This window comes from Salmo salar, chromosome ssa27, assembly GCF_905237065.1.
Source record: "Salmo salar chromosome ssa27, Ssal_v3.1, whole genome shotgun sequence".
NCBI classification, from domain to species: domain Eukaryota; kingdom Metazoa; phylum Chordata; class Actinopteri; order Salmoniformes; family Salmonidae; genus Salmo; species Salmo salar.
In genome coordinates this window covers 25,317,802-25,340,819 of record NC_059468.1, presented here as the reverse complement: position 1 = coordinate 25,340,819, position 23,018 = coordinate 25,317,802, and the positions used below count along the sequence as shown (strand labels likewise).

The 23,018-nt window shown below is 46.9% G+C and overlaps 1 protein-coding gene across 1 annotated transcript in view; it reads left to right on the top strand.

Moving 5' to 3' along the window:
- Positions 1–3,458: 3,458 nt before the first annotated feature.
- The window catches only part of atxn1a (ataxin 1a), a 164,663-nt gene continuing 145,103 nt past the window's right edge, over positions 3,459–23,018 (top strand). The window contains exon 1 of the mRNA XM_014178254.2: positions 3,459–3,662. The gene's annotated coding sequence lies outside the window, so the exon portion shown is untranslated. The remainder of the gene's footprint in view (positions 3,663–23,018) is intronic.

Below are 23,018 nucleotides of genomic sequence, written 5' to 3'. Positions count from 1 at the left end.
CAGAGTGGTCCGTCTGCCAGGGTCAGTCCGAGTGGCCCGTCTGCCCGGCGCAGCTATCGGCGCCACCGAAGTGGGCGACGCCGAAGGTGGAGCGAGGTCCACGTCCTGCACCTGAGCCACCTCCAGGATAGGTGGGTTGGGGAGGGAGGGTGTAGCACAGTGCCGTCGGTGACGGCAGCCACCCTCCCTTCCCTCCCTTGTTGTTTAGGGGTTATTGTTTATTGGTTTTGTTGGGGTATTGGGGATTTTTTTGTGTTTTCTTTTTTTTTAGGTGCATTCCGGGGTCTGCACCTTGAGGGGGGTTGGGGGGGTACTGTCACGTCCTGACCAGCAGAGGGCGTAATTGTGTTAGTCTTGGTCAGGATGTGGCAGGGGGTTTGTGTTTGTTAAATGTTGTGTGGGTGATTGGACTCCCAATTGAAGGCAGGTGTGTTGAGTTGCCTTTGATTGGGAGTCCTATATAGGAGTGTGTGTTTTTCTTTGGGGTTGTGGGTAGTTGTCCTTGCACTGCGTTGTATGTGCCTGCAAGACTGTTGCTGTCGTCTTTATTGTTTTTGTCCAGTGGATACTTTACTCCTTTTTTTAAATTAAAAAACATGAGTATCCACATACCTGCTGCGCCTTGGTCCATTCTTGAAGACAACTGTGACAGGTATGGAATCCAGGCAGGGATAAAAACAGTAGGCAAATTGCAGCTAAATCCACAGGTGAGCGTGTTTCAGATGCCACAGAGACTGCAGCATTGAGGGTAGTTCTGACAGACATTCAGGACAGGTACAGACAGGGATTATTCAGGGAAAAATGTAAAACATTTCCTAATTATTTTAGATGTAATGTCACGGATCCCTCCGGAACTTTCATCACGCACACCTGTCCCCTATTCCCACTGATTAGTACTTGTATAAGTGTGCCCTTTGGTGTCCGTTGTCTGTCGATTATTGTTACAATGTCCGTGGGTGCGTGTGAGTACCTGTGCTGTGTGTTTTGGGCTTTCGTGCCATTGTGGATTGTGCAGATGATTACGGGTCTTGTCCCTTGGGTTAATTATTGTGCGCTTGTGTATTTATTCGAGGTACTCCTCACTCTTTTGTTTGGATTTCAACCCTGTGTTTTTTTTACGTGTTTGTTTGGTCTTCGTCCCCGTGCCTTTACATAACACGTCGTAATTTGGGGCTTAATAAAAAAACTATTTTGCATTCCTGCGACTGTCTCCCGAATCTCTTCATACCTACGTGACATGTAATATGCAAATATATACAAATTCCAAGCCAACTTCTAAGTAAGGAAATGTGGCCTATTCAAAGGAACAGGAAAATATAAAAACATATATGTATCATTTAAAACCATTATTTATGTTATAAAAAGGTTTAAGATTAAGAAATGTATTTAGCTGCTTACCTCCCCCACAAAATATGGGTTAGTCCATGAGGACTACCTCTACCTTTCCTTCCTGTGTCTGTATGGTCCCCAGAGTCTTCCTTGTTATTCCTCCAGCACACCTTGACCTTCAACTCTACCCTGTCATTTTCCCTACAGACATCCCATCCCACCCCACCTCTCTACACTATCCCAGTGCTTACAGTATACAGCTGAGGGTTAGGATTCGTTGTCAATTGGGATGTTTGTGCTAATCGTCAGGTGATGTCATTATGGGTCAAATGTTGTCTTTAAGTTGATCTTAATATGGACACATTCAGTGTTTTTAAATATATGTTTACTAAATTGAACAAAGGTTAAAAAAAGTATTTCTAAAAGACATGTATGTCGATGGATGTGGATGCTGTCCTCGAGCTAGGACCTCAACTACCCTGCATTGCTTTTACTCCTGCAGCAGACATGTGGAAGGTAACTGTAACCCCCTGTCTGTCTCCATGCCAGTTTCTCTTGATATACATGTGACAACGCAATAGAACAGGAGACAATGGAGCACTTACTGAATGACTAGCAGAAGTGGGATGTCTCTCGCTCTCTCTCCCCCCTCTCTCGCTCTCTCTCCCTCTCTCTGTCTCTCCCCCTCTCTCTCTCTCTCTCTCCCCCTCTCTCTCTCTCTCCCCCTCTCTCTCTCTCTCCCCCTCGCTCTCTCTCTCTCTCTCTCTCCCTCGCTCTGTCTCTCTCCCTCTCTCTCTCTCCCCCCTCTCTCGCGCTCTCTCCCTCTCTCTGTCTCTCTCTCACTCTCTCACCCTCTCTCTGTCTCTCTCCATGTCTCTCTCCCTCTCACCCTCTCTCGCTCTCTGTCTCTCTCCCCTTCTTTCGCTCTCTCTCTCCCTCTGTCTCTCTCCCTCTCCCCCTCTCTCGCTCTCTGTCTCTCTCCCCTTCTCTCGCTCTCTCTCTCCCTCTCTCTGTCTCTCTCCCTCTCTCTTTCCCCCTCTCTCGCTCTCTCTCTTGTCACTCTCTGTCCTCATGCTAGGAAAATAAAAGTTCAGAGAATAAAATCATAGAGCATTGAGTACTTTATACATTTATCTGACAGTGACTAATAATATTACAAATGGAGCTATTTGTGCATACAATCATGTACTCTATCAATGAGAAAGAATAGATGGCCTTCTATCATGGCCACAGTTCTAATAGAGATGTATTAAGACTATTGTGTTATAACTGCAGATATTCAAGGTAGTTGTACAGGTGGATCATCTGAGAGAGTGCAGTGCAAGGGTGGGGCTTATTTGGTCAAGTCTCTTGTTGCTTAAGAGAAAACAAATTGGAAAAATTCCATTAATTCTGTGCAAGGACAATCATGATGAGTTTTGACCATGCTGGTCATCTATGAACATTTGAACATCTTGGCCATGTTCTGTTATAATCTCCACCTGGCACAGCCAGAAGAGGAATGGCCACCCCTCATAGCCTGGTTCCTCTCTAGGTTTCTTCCTAGGTTCTGGCCTTTCTAGGGAGTTTTTCCTAGCCACCGTGCTTCTACACCTGCATTGCTTGCTGTTTGTGGTTTTAGGCTGGGTTTCTGTACAGCACTTTGACATCAGTCAGTCTTGGTCAGTCTTGGTCAGTTGGTCAGTCAGTCTTTCAGTTTCATCGTTTTTTATTCTGTTGAATGGGTATAAGGGAGCTTACAATAACTGTTATTTAGAATTTCTTGCAAAATCTTTATTTGGGGATATGACATCTTATTTTGATGGTTATATTGGCTACATTGAAAATGATATGATTCTTTCTTCTCTGAGTTCTTGTCGAAGCACATATATATGAGATGGAAAGAATCAATTCCATTGACATGTTGAAGGGTTAGTCTAGTGATTCACTATTTGTTGACTGAATTTGCCTGTCAGTTGTTCGTTTCCCTTTTTCTCAATTCTGTACTAATCACAGTACAAACCCTGAGTTACTACTAAGACTGCCAACTGCTCCTTATTTGTATTACACACACACACACACACACACACACACACACACACACACTACGCTATCTCCCACTCTCTCTGCCTCTCTCGCCTCTCTCTCTCTCTCTCTCTCTCTCTCTCTCTCTCTCTCTCTCTCTCTCACTCTCGAGAGATCTCTGAAGGTGGGGGCATAGAGCAGTACAGCTATTAGCTCGGCGCTGCAGACATCATTCCGAGTAGAGGGCAGACGATTCCATCGTCAGCGCAGGAACAGGGAGCCCTGGCAACAAGAAGAGACATACTCTTACCAGACCATTACACCTTACAGTAAGTACTAGCTCTATTCATTTTATACTGCCACTGCCCGATACTGTCGCTGTCTGGTTCTACCTTGTTGTCACTACACTTTGCTGAGCTGTTGCGGTAGAAAAAATGGCTGGAACTGGAACTAGGAAAGGTAGCTAGGCGCAAGAGGGAGCTGGTTTATTTCCAAAAGCTTTGGAAATGTTTACTTCGCACTCTGACCTATTTTTTTTGTGCCCGGAGGATAGAAGGTTGTTTGTGGTTTACAACCATGCACTTGTCATTTCGAAATAAAAATGCAAACTAACTGTTTAGTGCGACATAAGTGAGCGTTGGTTTCGCGGAATTGAATAGAGCAAGGAGTGTTTTTCACAGGCGGGTTGGTGTGTAGGGCAAGCTCACTAACTGCGCCACTCCACCCAGAAAGATTGTATATTGCATAAAGAATAGTAAGACGTATTTATACTAGGCTAACCGTCCACTTTGAAATCGTTGTGGTACGTGCGTACGTGGCCGTATGTCCAATCCAGCATTTGACAAGGGTTTGATAGCGCGAGACATTTCAGTTTAATTCCATCGCGGAAGTGCTTTTTATTCTTCAAAGACAGTGCAAACCAACGTACCTTAGCCTACTTAATTTAACCGGTACAATTACAAAAATACATACATCTATATGACATGCCCTTCATTCCGAGGGAGAGTGTAAATGTTACTACGCGGGCTACTGTCGACTTTTCATTGACGCTGGCTGGTTGGTAAAGGACATTGGGTCCGATGTGTGCGGCTAGTGGTTGCTCGACTGTGCGTGGCGTGATGTCACTCCTAGCTTTGGCGATTATATAACGGGACTGTAGGGATCCCGGGCTGTGATTGCAAGCTATTTATATTCTGTTTACAGTCAGGAATTGCACTATGTATTGTAAGATTTGTAAAGGCTACATAACTGTCCTCCGTATTATTTAGAGAGGATAGATAGCCTACAACAGCTACGTTCCTCTATCACTACACAGTTATAACATGGTTACATTGTGTCCAGTATCTGGAAATTGACGGTGGCCAGACAACGTGTGTTACAGTGTTTCGACATGTTACATCGGCTCATTGAAACATGTTACAGTAACTTTGCAATCCCATTGAAGGGCACCCTTTCTTTAATATTCACTGTGCATGACACAGCACACCATGTCTTGATGCTGTTTCTTTATGTAATAAAAGGTGAGAGTTAGTGGAGAGGTTTTGTATATTACCGACATTTGAACCTGTACTCTGCAGGCCATGGGACATTGCTTCTTTATTGACTTTTTCTTTTTGGTAGTGTAGTTTGAGTTGGGTTAGGTTTGTGTTGGTTGTCTGGCTGCCCAGTGAGTGTGGAACACTTCAAGGCACCACATGATTAAACTGCATGGTCTCTCTACCAGTTCAGTTCACCTGATGGTGGTGAATCCGTCTATAGCTCGTATCCATAGAGATATGATATTATTCTCTTTCTATAGCACTTGTCACTCTTCTATGTGAATGATGCAGGTCCAGGTAAGAGGTACATTCATTTGTCAAAATGTTTTGAGATGTTTATGATTGCATTATATCTTATTATATATACATGTATATCTGAATGGTATTGACTATAGGGCCTGGAGTATTTCCTAACCATGTGACCTGACTAGGAAAACCCCCTGGCCTCTAGGTATTTACTACAAGTAGATATCCTGGAGTCATTTGGCCCGGAAAAACTCCTGTCCTTCCAAGCAAAATAACAGAGAGCAGTAGCACCATCATTTGAAATGAATTGCCTTTCTAAAAACCTTGCAAAATATTTGTTCCAGCTGGGAGCTAATGAACGTGACCCTATCCGTTGTGCAGTGAATTAGGGTGCTGCCATTTCTCCCTGCGCTTCCCTTTGATCCTGTTTGCCACACACACACACACACACACACACACACACACACACACACACACACACACACACACACACACACACACACACACACACACACACACACACACACACACACACACACACACATACACACAGGCACACACCTTACTTACTTTTAAATGCTAATGAGAGACAATTAGCAGCAAATGTGTCCTAATCACGAGCCATTTTCTCCATGTCAGAGTCTCCTGTACGTGCACATTCACACCAGCACAAACACACCTGCTGCTCCTGTCCTGGCTGGCTGAATCTCTGCAGTGCTCTCAGGGCTTCATTTTCTTTTGCAATCTATCTCATGTTCCTTTACATGTTCACACACATGCACACACACACCCTCTCCAGCATACACATTTACAATACTATGCATGTGTTCAAAAATAGGAAAAACAAGAAAAACTGTGGGCTGGGTTTTGAAGTGCTCTACCTTACGGAGGAGTTTCTAGGTATTGGCTAGGTAGGCTTTCGTGGTTGACTGAGAGAGCGATATAAGGTGGGCCACACCCCTATACCAGCAGGAAGGAACGGGCTATGTGTGTGTGTGCAAAGCAAGGGGATGAACCCAGTCAATGATCAAGGACTGGCACTCTCTTCAAAAAGTGTGTGTGTATACACAGAAGATGGGCAGTACCCACACACACTACCTGGTTTCAACCATTGCTTGCAGCTAGAACAGGGATAGACAGGCCCATCCAGACCCTAGTACTAGCACACTCCCTCAGAGGTGTGGGTGTGTGTGCCACGTTGCTCGGCTACTATATAGCAAATCAATCAAACATTGTGCTTTGTTCCTCTCTCTCTCTCTCTCTCTCTCTCTCTCTCTCTCTCTCTCTCTCTCTCTCTCTTTCCTTCTTCTCTTTTATACTGTAGTTTCTTTCACAAGGTACATTCCTTGGTCCTGTGTAGCCTCTTTCTCTGTGGAATCAGATAAAAGGCCTTGGTTGGCTCGGGGTCAGATTGAGTGCACAATAAAGGGAATTGGGTGGCATTTTTGATGGAGCCCTTGATTCTAACAGGATAGTCCTGGGGATGGAGCCCTTGATTCTAACAGGATAGTCCTGGGGATGGAGCCCTTGATTCTAACAGGATAGTCCTGGGGATGGAGCCCTTGATTCTAACAGGATAGTCCTGGGGATGGAGCCCTTGATTCTAACAGGATAGTCCTGGGGATGGAGCCCTTGATTCTAACAGGATAGTCCTGGGGATGGAGCCCTTGATTCTAACAGGATAGTCCTGGGGATGGAGCCCTTGATTCTAACAGGATAGTCCTGGGGATGGAGCCCTTGATTCTAACAGGATAATCCTGGGGATGGAGCCCTTGATTCTAACAGGATAGTCCTGGGGATGGAGCCCTTGATTCTAACAGGATAATCCTGGGGATGGAGCCCTTGATTCTAACAGGATAGTCCTGGGGATGGAGCCCTTGATTCTAACAGGATATTCCTGGGGATGGAGCCCTTGATTCTAACAGGATAATCCTGGGGATGAAGCCCTTGATTCTAACAGGATAGTCCTGGGGATGGAGCCCTTGATTCTAACAGGATAGTCCTGGGGATGGAGCCCTTGATTCTAACAGGATAGTCCTGGGGATGGAGCCCTTGATTCTAACAGGATATTCCTGGGGATGGAGCCCTTGATTCTAACAGGATAATCCTGGGGATGGAGCCCTTGATTCTAGCAGGATAGTCCTGGGGATGGAGCCCTTGATTCTAACAGGATAGTCCTGGGGATGGAGCCCTTGATTCTAACAGGATAGTCCTGGGGATGGAGCCCTTGATTCTAACAGGATAATCCTGGGGATGGAGCCCTTGATTCTAACAGGATTGTCCTGGGGATGGAGCCCTTGATTCTAGCAGGATAATCCTGGGGATGGAGCCCTTGATTCTAGCAGGATAGTCCTGGGATGGAGCCCTTGATTCTAACAGGATAGTCCTGGGGATGGAGCCCTTGATTCTAACAGGATAGTCCTGGGGATGGAGCCCTTGATTCTAACAGGATAATCCTGGGGATGGAGCCCTTGATTCTAACAGGATAGTCCTGGGGATGGAGCCCTTGATTCTAACAGGATAGTCCTGGGGATGGAGCCCTTGATTCTAACAGGATAGTCCTGGGGATGGAGCCCTTGATTCTAACAGGATAGTCCTGGGGATGGAGCCCTTGATTCTAACAGGATTGTCCTGGGGATGGAGCCCTTGATTCTAACAGGATAGTCCAGGGGATGGAGGCCAGCCCTGGGGGTAGCCATGTCCTTTTTGATACGAAGCCATGAAACCAAACCGAGCCTGTACTGTACTTTACTGAGAGGGGGAGAGAAGGGGGAGGAGGGAGGGAGAGGGGAGGAAAGAGGGAGAGAAGGGGAGGAGAGAGGGATTGAAGAAAGAGAGTGAGAGAGAGGGGAGAAAAGAGGGAGAGAAGGGGAGGAGAGAGGGAGTGAATAAAGAGAGCAAGAGAAAGAGAGAGAGAGAGAAAGGAGATAGGAAGAGAGAGAGTAAAAGAGAGAGAGCGATGCAGTTTTCAGACCTTTTCTGCTTATCCTTTCATCTAGCTATATTCACCGGGCTGTACTTCAGTGGGCACAGCGTTACAGACAGACCAACATGCTTTTTTAATGCAGCAGTTGAGAGCTTTTTTCCATTTTGAAAACAGATAAAACATTCCTCTCTTTACTCTCAGCATACAGGCACACACGGACATTAGATTCCTCCCAGGAGGAAAGGTCAGTATCTCCAGTAGGCTTGACGAGGCAAAGACAATAGGAGATACACACACACACACACACACACACACACACACACACACACACACACACACACACACACACACACACACACACACACACACACACACACACACACACACACACACACACACACACACACACACACACACACTCCTTTGAGGTTGCAGTGCTGCCTTTATGGGATGATTGAATTAAAAGCTCTCGTTTTCAGCCAGTAGGACTGGAGGGACATTATGTCCAAGGTAACCAGTCTTATTTTTCTTAAAACTGCATTGCTGGTTAAGGGCTTGTAAGGTCTACACCCGTTGTATTCGGCGCATGGGATTTGATTTGTAGTGCCACATGAAAATACCTTGCATTCAAACTACTATAGAATACGGCTATTGATTGTGAACCTGTCCTTCTGTCACGCCCTGACCATAGAGAGCCCTTGGTTCTCTATGTAGTAGGTCAGGGCGTGACTAGGGGGTGATCTATTATGTCTATTTCTATGTTGGTGCTAATATGGTTCCCAATTAGAGGCAGCTGTTTATCGTTGCCTCTGATTGGGGATCATATTTAGGTAGCTATTTCCCCACCTGTGTTTTGTGGGATATTGATGGTTTGTTAGTGTGTTTGGGCACTACGTCCTCACGGTCTTTGTAAGTTTTGTTATTTTGATTTGTTAGTTTCACTTAAATAAATATGTGGAACTATACTCACGCTGCGCCTTGGTCCGTTCATTTTCAAGAACGTGACTGAATATCCCAGCAAACCAGGACCAAGCAGCGTGTTCACCAGGTAAAGGAGTTTTGGACATGGGAAGAAGTGATGGGGGGATGCGAAACCCTTCCTTGGCGGCAGACGGAAGGTAATAATGGAGGACAGCGACGACGCCAGGGTTTGCGGCCACAGAAAGCTTAAAGACAACCCCAAGATTTTTTTGGGGGGGCACAAGGGGTGGCCGGTCGAGCTGAGGAGAGTACCAGAGCCCGAATGGCAAACTCTGGAGGAGCGTGTCGTCAGACCACGGCCACAGAAACCCCAAGATCTTTTTTCGGGGGGGCACGTGGAGCTGGCGGCTGAGCAGCGGGAAGAGCCAGAGACTGTCAGGGAGGCAATGGAGAAGAGAGAGGGAGAGAGAGAGATGAGAGAGATGTTGTGCAAGTGTGTTCTGCTCAACATTCGACCAGAAGATCCAGTTAGCAGTCTGGTGAAACCTGTGTCGGCTCCACGCATCTGGCCTCCAGTGCGCCTCCCCAGTCCGGTACGTCCTGTGCCTACTCCTCGCACTCGCCCTGAAGAGCGTGTCACCAGTCCGGTGCAACCTGTGCCGGCCCCACGCATCAGGCCTCCAGTGCGTCTCCCCAGTCCGGTTAGTCCTGTGCCTGCTCCTCGCACTCGCCTTGAAGTGCGTGTCCCCAGTCTGGTACACCCTGTGCCTGCTCCTCGCACTCGCCCTGAAGTGCGTTTACCCAGTCCGGTACATCCTGTGCCTGCTCCTTGCACTCGCCCTGAAGTGCGTGTCACCAGTCCGGTGCCACCTGTACCGGCTCCACGCATCAGGCCTCCAGTGCGCCTCCCCAGTCCGGTACGTCCTGTGCCTATTTCCCTCACTCGCCCTGAAGTGCGTGTCACCAGTCCGGTGCCACCTGTACCGGCTCCAAGCACTAGACCTCCAGTGCGCATTCACAGTCCAGAGCTTCCGGCGACGTTTCCCAGTCTAGAGCTTCCGTCGACGTTTCCCAGTCCAGAGCTTCCGGCGACGGTCCACGGTCCGGAACCTCCTGCGACGGTCCACGGTCCGGAACCTCCTGCGACGGTCCACAGTCCGGGACCTCCAGCGACGGTCCACGGTCCAGAACCTCCAGCGACAGCCAACGGTCCGGAGCTTCCAGGCACGGTGTCCAGTCCAGCTCCAAAGCTGGAGCCTTCCTCTGCGCCGATGCCCAGTCCAGGCACGGTGTCCAGTCCTGCTCCATGGCCGGAGCCTTCTTCTGCGCCGGTGCTCAGTCCAGGCACGGCGTCCAGTCCAGCTCCAGGGTGGGAGCCTTCCTCTGCGTCGATGCCCAGTCCAGGTACGGCGTCCAGTCCAGCTCCAGGGCGGGAGCCTTCCTCTGCGTCGGTGCCCAGTCCAGGCACGGCGTCCAGTCCAGCTTCAAGGTCGGAGCCTTCCTCTGCGCAGGTGCCCAGTCCAGGCACGGCGTCCAACCCAGCTCCAGGGCCGGAGTCCTCCTTTGCGCCGGTGCCCAGTCCAGGCATGGCGTCCAACCCAGCTCCATAGCCTGAGTCTTCCTTTGTGCCGATGCCCAGTCCAGGCACGGCGTTCAGCCCGGATCCGGGGTCTGGGCGGGGGCTACGACCTGCACCGGAGCCGCAACCGACACTACTCACCCCCCCTACCCTCCCCATTTGGTTTCAGGTTTTGAGGTCGGAATCTGCACCTTTGGGTACTGTCACGCCCTGACCATAGAGAGCCCTTGGTTCTCTATGTAGTAGGTTAGGGCGTGACTAGGGGGTGATCTAGTATGTCTATTTCTATGTTGGTGCTAATATGGTTCCCAAATAGAGGCAGCTGTTTATCGTTGCCTCTTATTGGGGATCATATTTAGGTAGTTATTTCCCCACCTGTGTTTTGTGGGATATTGATTGATTGTTAGTGTGTTTGGGCACTACGTCCTCACGGTCTTTGTAAGTTTTGTTATTTTGATTTGTTAGTTTCACTTAAATAAATATGTGGAACTATACTCACGCTGCACCTTGGTCCAATCATTTTCAAGAACGTGACACACCTCCATGTCTTTGTATGATAACATACCACAGATCCAGACAGGTAATTCCACTCTTTCGTTGATTTAGATACTTTAGTCTGGTAAGGCTACATTACAACCGCGTGTCTTTAAAGCTACTCACCTTTTAATGCATGTGATACAAAACAGCATTTTTGATTATCTGTGATAATTCTGTGTGAGATACGTTCTGCATTAGGACCCCTTTCATTCATTGGCTTCACTGATCTGCCTGCCCACACACAAACCTGTCATCAATGGGGTATAGAAAATCAATGGGCGGAATCCTGAATGGCTCAGCGTTACTGTGAATGGGTTGGCAGGGAGTGACACGGACTGGGAAGCTGCCTGTGTCACACTGCTGGATCAATGAGCCCCGGCATGCTTCAATGACCATGTGCAAACTTTGGGGATACTGTGCTGTAGAGTTCACTGTGAGGAAAGATCCATAATGGCAGTATAGTTTCCTAGAGGGAATGCCCAGGGGAGTGACATACAGGGTATTCTCATCTGGCTTATCGATATAATGGTGAAGCTGTAGTAGGAGCAAAGTCCACTGGAATGGTTGCCATTTGACACAGCTCACATCTGTTGAGTACTCCACCCATGGGCTGTTAGAAGTGAGTAGGCTACAAATGCGTAGTTAGTTACTCAGTGTTAATAATAGTGACAGCAATACTGTAGCTTACCAGCCGCTGCAACAACCTTGAACATGCCTGGGCTTGTTCCTTTTAGTAACCTCATCTCATAGAATCATTGGCTCCAATATCAAACCATTTGCAGAGAGAGAGCAAGAGAGAGGGGGGGGAGAGTGAGTGAGTGAGAGAGCAAAAAAGAGAGAGAGACAGCAGCACCTAGATCTTCTGCACAGATTCTGTCAGACCTGGGCCCTGACAGTAAATCTCAGTGAGTCAAAAATAATTGTGTTCCAAAAAAGGTAATTACTTGACACATTGGAAAGAATTTACCAAAAAACAGAGCAGACTAGAATGCTATTTGGCCCTAAAAGAGAGTACACAGTGGCAGAATACCTGACCACTGTGATTGACCCAAACGTAAGGAAATCTTTGACTATGTACAGACTCAGTGAGCATAGCCCTGCTATTGAGAAAGGTCGCCGTTGGCAGACCTGGCTCTCAAGAGAAGACAGGCTATGTGCACTGCCCACAAAATTAGGTGGAAACTGAGCTGCACTTCCTAACCTTCTGCCAAATGCATGACCATATTAGAGACACATATTTCCCTCAGATTACACAGACCCACAAAGAATTCAAAACAAATAAAATGTTGTTAAACTCCCACATATTGGGTGAAATACCACAGTGTGCCATCACAGCAGCAAGATGTGTGACCTGTTGCAAAACAAAAGGGCAACCAGTGAAGAACAAACACCATTGTAAATACAACCCATATTTATGTTTATTTATTTTCCTTTTTGTACTTTAACTATTTGCACATTATTACAACACTGTATATAGACATAATATGACATTTGAAATGTCTTTATTCTTTTGGAACTTTTGTGAGTATAATGTTTACTTTAAATTTTTTAATAGTTTTTTTCACTTATGTTTATTATCTATTTCACTTGCTTTGGCAATGCAAACATATGTTTCCCATGCCAATAAAGCCCTTAAATTGTATATGGACATTTAACTGAGAGCAAGAGAGAGGGAGGGAGAGAGTGAGAGAGCAAGAGAGAGAGAGAGAGAGCAAGAGAGAGAGAGAGAGAGAGAGAGAGAGAGAGAGAGAGAGAGAGAGAGAGAGAGAGAGAGAGAGAGAGAGAGAGAGAGAGAGAGAGAGAGAGAGAGAGAGAGAGCCACAGTATGCGATCTTTAAGTTATACTATAGACGTGAGCTATAAATTACATCTGAAATGTAATGTTAATACATATCTCTACCTTTCATCGCTGTACCTTGATTTATATTTGATAATGTTCCCTCTGTAGCATGATTAAGTGGGAGATGTTGACAACAGTAGTAACATTAGGCTTTGAGGGGCTATAGCTCCTTTATCTAATAAGGGAGCTACACATGTATACTGTACACACACACACACACACACACACACACACACACACACACACACACAGAGAGAAAAACTGAGAAGCCTGACTGAGCGATCCGACTGCCCTCCTATTTTTAGCCCACTGTCTCGACATCAAAGCCTTGTTTTATGGTTGATCTTCTCCCTTCCAATAGTATTGCTTTGCTTATAGGAACAATGGTCCAGCCTCTTCCTCCTCTCTCTGTCTAATGCTTGTGTAATGGGGCTTAGTCTGACTGTAAAGTGTATTTCACTTTGGGAAAGGAGGTAGTGAGACTGCTCTTTGTTGTTGATATTATGGATTAGGTGTAAAGTCATTAAAGCATGAAGGGGAAGAAGCACAGCAGGCTTGAGGCATTTTAGTTTGCATAACACAATAGAGCTAGTTTGTATCTAGTTTCCCCCAATGGTTCACCCTCAGTCAACTAGCCGTAACCTTGCATTAATGTCGGTGTTCTATGACATAATGATATATGACATAAAACACTGTCGCAAGACAGATAGCACATTAGCTTTGGCTGAATTGTCATATTGTAGCCACTGTCGTCTCTGCAAGGTCTTGAACAGGGTAAACGGAAGGTCTCTGGAGGCAGTGAGCTGGTGCTCCGGATGCATTGGACAGATAAGTTGGACCACCAAAGAGCTGCATCCATCATTTTCCCTCCTCTTCTGTCGTTCTGTCCCCCCTTCCTGCCGCAACACACACACACACACACTGGTACCGTAGCCTGTCCCCACCAGGATTAGATATCGTAGATATTGTCTTAGATACAGTCTTATCAGGGGCAGGATAAAAGGTTGTTTTGTTCACTGACTGGCAGACACCTTGTGGGGCTGTGACAACATGGCAAGCCTAATAAACAGTCTGGGACATGCAGAGAGAGGGAATGGGGGAGAGGAGGAGGGGAGAAGAAGGGGTAGGAGGAAAGAGAGTAGGAGAGGGAGAATGAGAAAAGGTAGAAGAAGGAGGAGAAGAGAGTGTAGGATCAAGAAGAAGACAGAAAGGTGAAAGGAGGATAAGAGAGTGTAGGATCAAGAAGAAGACAGAAAGGTGAAAGGAGGAGAAGAGAGTGTAGGATCAAGAAGAAGACAGAAAGGTGAAAGGAGGAGAAGAGACTGTAGGATCAAGAAGAAGACAGAAAGGTGAAAGGAGGAGAAGAGACTGTAGGATCAAGGAGGAGAAGAGAGTGTAGGATCAAGAAGAAGACAGAAAGGTGAAAGGAGGAGAAGAGAGTGTAGGATCAAGAAGAAGACAGAAAGGTGAAAGGAGGAGAAGAGAGTGTAGGATCAAGAAGAAAGAAAGGTGAAAGGAGGAGAAGAGTGTGTAGGATCAAGAAGAAAGAAAGGTGAAAGGAGGAGAAGAGTGTAGGATCAAGAAGAAGACAGAAAGGTGAAAGGAGGAGAAAAGGAAGAAAGAGAGGAGAGATGTGCAGTACCAGTGATGTCATCAAGCAGAGGAATGCTTTCTCACAGGGGTGGACCCCCAGAGGGTACATGGACAGGACCAAGTGTGCACGTCCGCCTGCCTTCACACACACACACACACACACACACACACACACACACACACACACATACACAAACGGAGGGAAAAGGGTGGCACAGAGAGAGAGCCCTGGCCCCTGTCAAGCAGGTCCGATAGGACCTAGGGGGTATCAACAATGATTCCCGCTAGGCAGTGCTCGGAGGATATGCATCGAGAAAGGAATTCAATAACAGGAAAACGGATCTGATACAAACAATCCATGGAATACTGAAACCCACCCTGGTCACTGTTATGTTTGGCACGATACGACCCCTTCTTCTATCACCTGTTCTTAATGATGTCACGGGTACTGGACTCCACGGTAGTGTTACTACACGTTGTTGTCGGTTGTCATACGTTTACTGTCTGATGGTGTGTCATATGGAAAGAAGTTTCCAGAGCATCGTCAGTGGGTGTGTGTGTCTCTGTGCGCCCGCGAGAGTGTGTACGTGTGTGCGGGTGTGTGTGTGTGTGTAACTTTACCACAGCAACTACTTAAAACAGTATCAGCCGGTCTGAAGTCATTTCCTTAGGCTGAGGGATGAGGCCTGAGTTCTGAACAGCTAGATGGCTGACTGCCTGGGTTTTTAATTTGGCTGCTGCTGTGTGGTTTTGACAATGGAAGAGGCACTTTGGAAATGACAGGCACTGGCAGTCGGTTTAGTAAAACACTGGTTGTGTAGATAAGACATGAGCTGTGGAGAGACTGGCTGTCCCATTTCTGTCTCGTCTCCTGCACTTGCACTCCTCAGGAGTGTTGTCATTGAAGCTAGCTATCTAGGAGGGCCAGTTTGGGAGAGTGGCACTCAACTGAGCTATCCAGCAAAAGTAATTTCACTAAAGGATTTCTCAGAGAGCTTCTCTAGTGACCTAATGCTGCAAGACAGGCATACCTCTATATCCCCCTTTCCTACCCCCCACTAGTCACTCCTCTCTATATCCCCCTTTCTTCCCACCCCCACTAGTCACTCCTCTCTATATCCCCCTTTCTTCCCTCCCACTAGTCACTCCTCTCTATATCCCCCTTTCTTCCCTCCCACTAGTCACTCCTCTCTATATCCCCCTTTCTTACCTCCCACTAGTCACTCCTCTCTATATCCCCCTTTCTTCCCTCCCACTAGTCACTCCTCTCTATATCCCCCTTTCTTCCCTCCCACTAGTCACTCCTCTCTATATCCCCCTTTCTTTCCTTCCACTAGTCACTCCTCTCTATATCCCCCTTTCTTCCCTCCCACTAGTCACTCCTCTCTATATCCCCCTTTCTTCCCACCCCCACTAGTCACTCCTCTCTATATCCCCCTTTCTTCCCTCCCACTAGTCACTCCTCTCTATATCCCCCTTTCTTCCCCCCACTAGTCACTCCTCTCTATATCCCCCTTTCTTCCCTCCCACTAGTCACTCCTCTCTATATCCCTCTTTCTTCCCTCCCACTAGTCACTCCTCTCTCCATATCCCCCTTTCTACCCTCCCACTAGTCACTCCTCTCTATATCCCCCTTTCTTCCCTCCCACTAGTCACTCCTCTCTATATCCCCCTTTCTTCCCTCCCACTAGTCACTCCTCTCTATATCCCTCTTTCTTCCCTCCCACTAGTCACTCCTCTCTATATCCCCCTTTCTTCCCCCCCACTAGTCACTCCTCTCTATATCCCCCTTTCTTCCCCTCCCACTAGTCACTCCTCTCTATATCCCCCTTTCTTCCCTCCCACTAGTCACTCCTCTCTATATCCCCCTTTCTTTTCTTCCACTAGTCACTCCTCTCTATATCCCCCTTTCTTCCCTCCCACTAGTCACTCCTCTCTATATCCCCCTTTCTTTTCTTCCACTAGTCACTCCTCTCTATATCCCCCTTTCTTTTCTTCCACTAGTCACTCCTCTCTATATCCCCCTTTCTTCCCTCCCACTAGTCACTCCTCTCTATATCCCCCTTTCCTACCCCCCACTAGTCACTCCTCTCTATATCCCCCTTTCTTCCCTCCCACTAGTCACTCCTCTCTATATCCCCCTTTCTTCCCTCCCACTAGTCACTCCTCTCTATATCCCCCTTTCCTCCCCCCACTAGTCACTCCTCTCTATATCCCCCTTTCTTCCCACCCCCACTAGTCACTCCTCTCTATATCCCCCTTTCTTCCCTCCCACTAGTCACTCCTCTCTATATCCCCCTTTCCTACCCCCCCACTAGTCACTCCTCTCTATATCCCCCTTTCTTTTCTTCCACTAGTCACTCCTCTCTATATCCCCCTTTCTTCCCTCCCACTAGTCACTCCTCTCTATATCCCCCTTTCTTTTCTTCCACTAGTCACTCCTCTCTATATCCCCCTTTCTTCCCTCCCACTAGTCACTCCTCTCTACATCCCCCTTTCCTACCCCCCCACTAGTCACTCCTCTCTATATCCCCCTTTCCTACCCCCCACTAGTCACTCCTCTCTATATCCCCCTTTCTTTTCTTCCACTAGTCACTCCTCTCTATATCCCCCTTTCTTCCCTCCCACTAGTCACTCCTCTCTATATCCCCCTTTCTTTTCTTCCACTAGTCACTCCTCTCTATATCCCCCTTTCCTACCCCCCACTAGTCACTCCTCTCTATATCCCCCTTTCTTCCCTCCCACTAGTCACTCCTCTCTATATCCCCCTTTCTTCCCTCCCACTAGTCACTCCTCTCTATATCCCCCTTTCTTCCCTCCCACTAGTCACTCCTCTCTATATCCCCCTTTCCTACCCCCCCACTAGTCACTCCTCTCTATATCCCCCTTTCTTCCCTCCCACTAGTCACTCCTCTCTATATCCCCCTTTCTTCCCCCCACTAGTCACTCCTCTCTATATCCCCCTTTCTTCCCTCCCACTAGTCACTCCTCTCTATATCCCCCTTTCTTCCCTCCCACTAGTCACTCCTCTCTATATCCCCTTTCTTCCCTCCCACTAGTCACTCCTCTCTATATCCAGCCTTTCCTACCCCCCACTAGTCACTCCTCTCTATATCCCCCTTTCTTCCCTCCCACTAGTCACTCCTCTCTATATCCCCCTTTCTTCCCTCCCACTAGTCACTCCTCTCTATATCCCCCTTTCTTCCCTCCCACTAGTCACTCCTCTCTATATCCCCCTTTCTTCCCACCCCCACTAGTCACTCCTCTCTATATCCCCCCTTTCTTCCCTCCCACTAGTCACTCCTCTCTATATCCCCCTTTCTTCCCTCCCACTAGTCACTCCTCTCTATATCCCCCCTTTCTTCCCTCCCACTAGTCACTCCTCTCTATATCCCCCTTTCTTCCCTCCCACTAGTCACTCCTCTCTATATCCCCCTTTCTTTTCTCCCACTAGTCACTCCTCTCTATATCCCCCTTTCTTCCCCCCCACTAGTCACTCCTCTCTATATCCCCCTTTCTTCCCACCCCCACTAGTCACTCCTCTCTATATCCCCCTTTCTTCCCTCCCACTAGTCACTCCTCTCTATATCCCCCTTTCTTCCCTCCCACTAGTCACTCCTCTCTATATCCCCCTTTCTTCCCTCCCACTAGTCACTCCTCTCTATATCCCCCTTTCCTACCCCCCACTAGTCACTCCTCTCTATATCCCCCTTTCCTACCCCCCACTAGTCACTCCTCTCTATATCCCCCTTTCTTCCCTCTCACTAGTCACTCCTCTCTATATCCCCCTTTCTTTTCTTCCGCTAGTCACTCCTCTCTATATCCCCCTTTCCTACCCCCCACTAGTCACTCCTCTCTATATCCCCCTTTCTTCCCCCTCACTAGTCACTCCTCTCTATATCCCCCTTTCTTTTCTTCCACTAGTCACTCCTCTCTATATCCCCCCTTTCCTACCCCCCACTAGTCACTCCTCTCTATATCCCCCTTTTTTTCTTCCACTCAGTCACTCCACAAGAAGTCTATATCTGGAGGCTCAGCTAAAGGTACAAATATAAGAACTATAAATCACATAGGCATTGTTCAAGATGTATTGGTAATGGTCTGTCTTCGCTGTGTTGGCATTGGTCAGTACACTCTTAGAAAAAAAGTGCTATCTAGAACCTAAAAGGCTTCTCCGGCTGTCCCCATTGGAGAACCCTTTGAAGAACCCTTTTTGGTTCCAGGTAGAACCCTTTCCACAGAGGGTTCTACATGGAACCCCAAAGAGTTCTACCTGAAACCAAAAAGGGTTCTACCTGGAACCTTAAAGAGTTCTCCTATGCGGACACCCGAAGAACCCTTATGTAATACTTTTTTCTGTACCGTCTGTCTTCACTGTATTTGCATTGGCCTGTCTTCACTGTATTGGCATTGGCCTGTACTCACTGTATTGGAATTGGCCTGTATTCACTGTATTGGATGGCCTGTCTTCACTGTATTGGCATTGGCCTGTACTCACTGTATTGGCATTGGCCTGTACTCACTGTATTGGCATTGGCCTGTACTCACTGTATTGAGGATGGTGACACATTACAAGTAACATCAGATGTATTAAAAAGCACTTGAGACTAGTGCATATTCCACACCATCTATTGTCTAGATCAAGCTCTATGCCTCAATTGCAAATGAATTAGAAATGCGGACCCCATCTATCGCTACAGCTGCAGTATGAAAACTCAGGGCAGTGCATGCCCCTTGTGAGTCTCTTTGTGATTTGGTTTCGTATGTCAAGGCCAGTGATTCAGTCATTCTGTGATGTGGACACTGCCAGTCTGTACTATGAGCATTATGGAAAGCCCTATTGACTGTTTTTGGTAGTAAAGCTAAAATCAATTGGCTTTGGCCAACAGTCTAAGGGCTGGGCATGGCGAGGAAGAAAGTCATTGTGGGAGATTATTGGAATACAGGGGTGTATTCAGTGAGGTGAAACGTTCAAAACTTTGCAGAATGCAGATAGAAATGCAGGCCTAATGAATACACCTTTCGCTATTCTACCTTACAGACTGTCATATCTGTTCTAATAATCAATTTCTATGAAGGTTCTGTAACGTTCCATCCAGAACTAAACAGACCCCAGGCCCAGGTCACTTTTCCAACAGATGCTTCACTAACCCTCACCCTACTTACACTGTCGCCATGACGACGTTAACAACAGTAGAACTGCTCATCAGCCACTCACAGCCAATCACCCTCATAGCCTTGGCAACGACTCTAGCAATCTTGTTTTGACTGAAAATCTGTTTTTAATTTTTTCTGTCTTGCTGGTGGTGTCGCAGGCTGTTTAGCTCCGGTGCTCACTGATGTCTGCTAATTCTACATGACATGCCATTAGCTCAGCTAGCAGCTAGCCCTGCTGCCACCTCTCATATGGCTGTGAGCTGGGGAGTGGTGTGTGTGTGTGTGTGTGTGTGTGTGTGTGTGTGTGTGTGTGTGTGTGTGTGTGTGTGTGTGTGTGTGTGTGTGTGTGTGTGTGTGTGTGTGTGTGTGTGTGTGTGTGTGTGTGTGTGTGTGTGTGTGTGTGTGTGTGTGTGTGTGTGTGTGTGCGTGCGGCTCAGGCTGTCAAGGTACTCTGCTGAAGTATGACTAATAAAGGTTTCGCCAGCCACCACTTGCATTAATTGACTGGGGTTTTTCCATTGAATGCACATTTCCCCATTATAGCAAAGCTGCAGTATTGAGTCCATTCATATGATTGTACTATAGGATTGGGTGATGTCAACCTTTGTCCTATCGTAATTATGAACTCAGAAAACATTGTGATATACGATGCTTTCGCCACCTATTTGCCTCGTCCTCTTCTCTCAATATTGTTTGTTCAATCTATCTGTCACGAAGCTGTGATTGAGAATAGCCTGCGTCTAGGCCTTTTGACTCCCACTTTCTCTCTTGTTCTTTTTGAAAGCGGCAACTTTGGGACACCTTAGGCTCTTAGAATATCTGGGAATTAAAGCTACTGTTCATAACTTTAACTTGTATAAAACATGTTATGCTAGGCCCAGTAGGAGGCTGGAGCATTTGGTTTTCAACCTTACATAGAGGCATTTTCAGGTCCTCATGTAACATTTCTTTCTTAATAAGCTTCAATTGATTCAACTTGTCATTAGATGTTTCTATAGGCTATTGATATTGTTTGCTCTCTCATTATTAGTCCCCTGGCTACCTTACGGTTTTAGGCTATTCAAACAACTTTTTTAGATGGAATTCCGTTAGGTTACATTCATTGTTTGATCGGGAGAAAGCCATGCATAAAACAACAGCTCAGCCAAAGTCATGTTCATAGTCTATCAAATGGAGAGAGAAGGGAATGTAGCCTATGTTTTTTTTAAACAGCTAGATACAAGATAGTTAAGGATTATATATTTGAAAAAGGAATAGGTTTACGGTTTAGGCTATTAGGCCCATGCATCCAACAGAGAGAGCGCGAGACTGGACATTTTGCGCTGCTTTGGTGGAATTCTCCACTCTGTCTAGCGTACATTCTTCTCTTGTGTTCTATATATAACATATTTATTGAAATAGGCTATAGCAAATAGGAAAAGTCAAATTACTCGGGAATGTCACTCGTGTGCTCTTTAATGCGCGGCGCCAGAGGTCTGTCACATCACGATGTCGTCACCGATGGCTGTCAGTCATCGCCGATAGACGGTTCTATCGTAACATTGCCCAACCCTATTGTACTATGACCACCTAGCAAACAAGGCTTTGTGTTGTATTACATATTTTAGACAGTGGTTGTGGTGTATGTTGAGTGTTGAGTCTGTTAGCTGAAGCCCCACGCTGACCACATACTTCAGCCTGGAGACTCTGCCAGGTAACCAACTGTGTCTCACGGAAACTGGGACAAGCGCTGGAGGTCAGGGCCCTCACATACTGAGACATAACACACACATGTACACACACATGTACACACACATGTACACACACATGTACACGCATTCTTCCGCAGCTAACCTTGTGGGGAAATACAATTCAGTCCCACTCAAAATCCTATTTTCCTTAACCCCTAACCCTAATCCTAGCCTGTACTAACCCGTACCCTAACCTTAAGCCTAATCCTAACCTTAACCCAACAATCTAACCTTAAAACTAACCTTAAACCTAACCCTAGCTCCTAATCCTGATCCTAAAACTAACCCTAGCTCCTAACCCTAAATCTAATTCTAACCCTAACACCAAATTCTAACCTTAACCCTAACCCCCCTAGAAATCAAATTTGACCTTGTGGGGACCAACAAAATGTCCCCAGTTGGTCACATGTTTGTTTGTTTGTTTACTATTCTCGTGGGGACTTCTGGTCTCCACAAGTATAGTTAAACACATACACACACACACACACACACACACACACACACACACACACACACACACACACACACACACACACACACACACACACACACACACACACACACACACACACACACACACACACACACAGGCCACACTTCCCTGTTAAAGCTTGCTCAGGATGAACAACATTGTGTTCGAGTAGTGGTCTGCCTGTCTGGCAGGCTGGCAGGCTGGCTGGCTGACTCTGCCTTTCTGTGTTTCTGTCTATCTGTCTTCCTGGATAGATATTTGTCTACCTAGAACAGAGTGACCCTGATGCTAGCGGGAAGCTAGCATCTGGGGCTCCCAGAGCAGAGGAAACCTCACAGGCAGGGCCTGAGGGGGCCACGGAGGTTTAGACCAGGGCCCCCCTTCCTCATCACGTGTGGTGTGGCTGGACTGGGAGTGATAAGGATGATGCATCCAGGTCCAGAACAAGGTCCTGGTGTGGAGATTTCATCAGAGTAGATTCTCCGTACAGGGAGGACTAGACAACCCTCCTCTCCTGAGGGAGACATTATTAGATTTGTTCCTGAAACTCATTTAGCCTTTCAGCTGAGGAGGACTGGTCAGCTGCATAGACAACATATATCTGTGCCACAGTAGTCCTATGGGAACTCTGGCGGTGTGTTCTGTGTATCAGTCTGGTGTGTACTGTGTGTACTGCCTCCAATAATGGTTAGGCTGTCAAGAGTAACATTGCTCAATCTCCGCTGTTCCAGCTTTGGGATTCAGGTGCTTTGGCATTGTTGTAGTTGATTTTTAAGCCTATAAATAAGGCATGGTTTTCTAATACCTTGTAAAAGCATTACCCTTAAACTATACTCCAATTAAGCTATTGGTCTGTTCTAATAGCTGTTGTGGCTTATACAGTAGTGGAGTTATGTGAACTTTCCCTTTTGTTTACACAGTGTAGAAATCCAAAGTCACAGAGTCCTAGGAAGAAAAAAAATTGTATTCAGTGTCCACGCTCGTCTTTTTCTTTAAATGGTAAAGTTCAGAGTTCAAAGTCCTGTCCTCCTCTATTTCTTCAATTTGCCTTGGTTCAAGGAGTCAAAAGCCTGGGTGAATCAGGTGAACTAGCTTTATTTAAACAGGAAAGTCACATTGAGACATCTCTTTTCCAAGTGAGCTTCA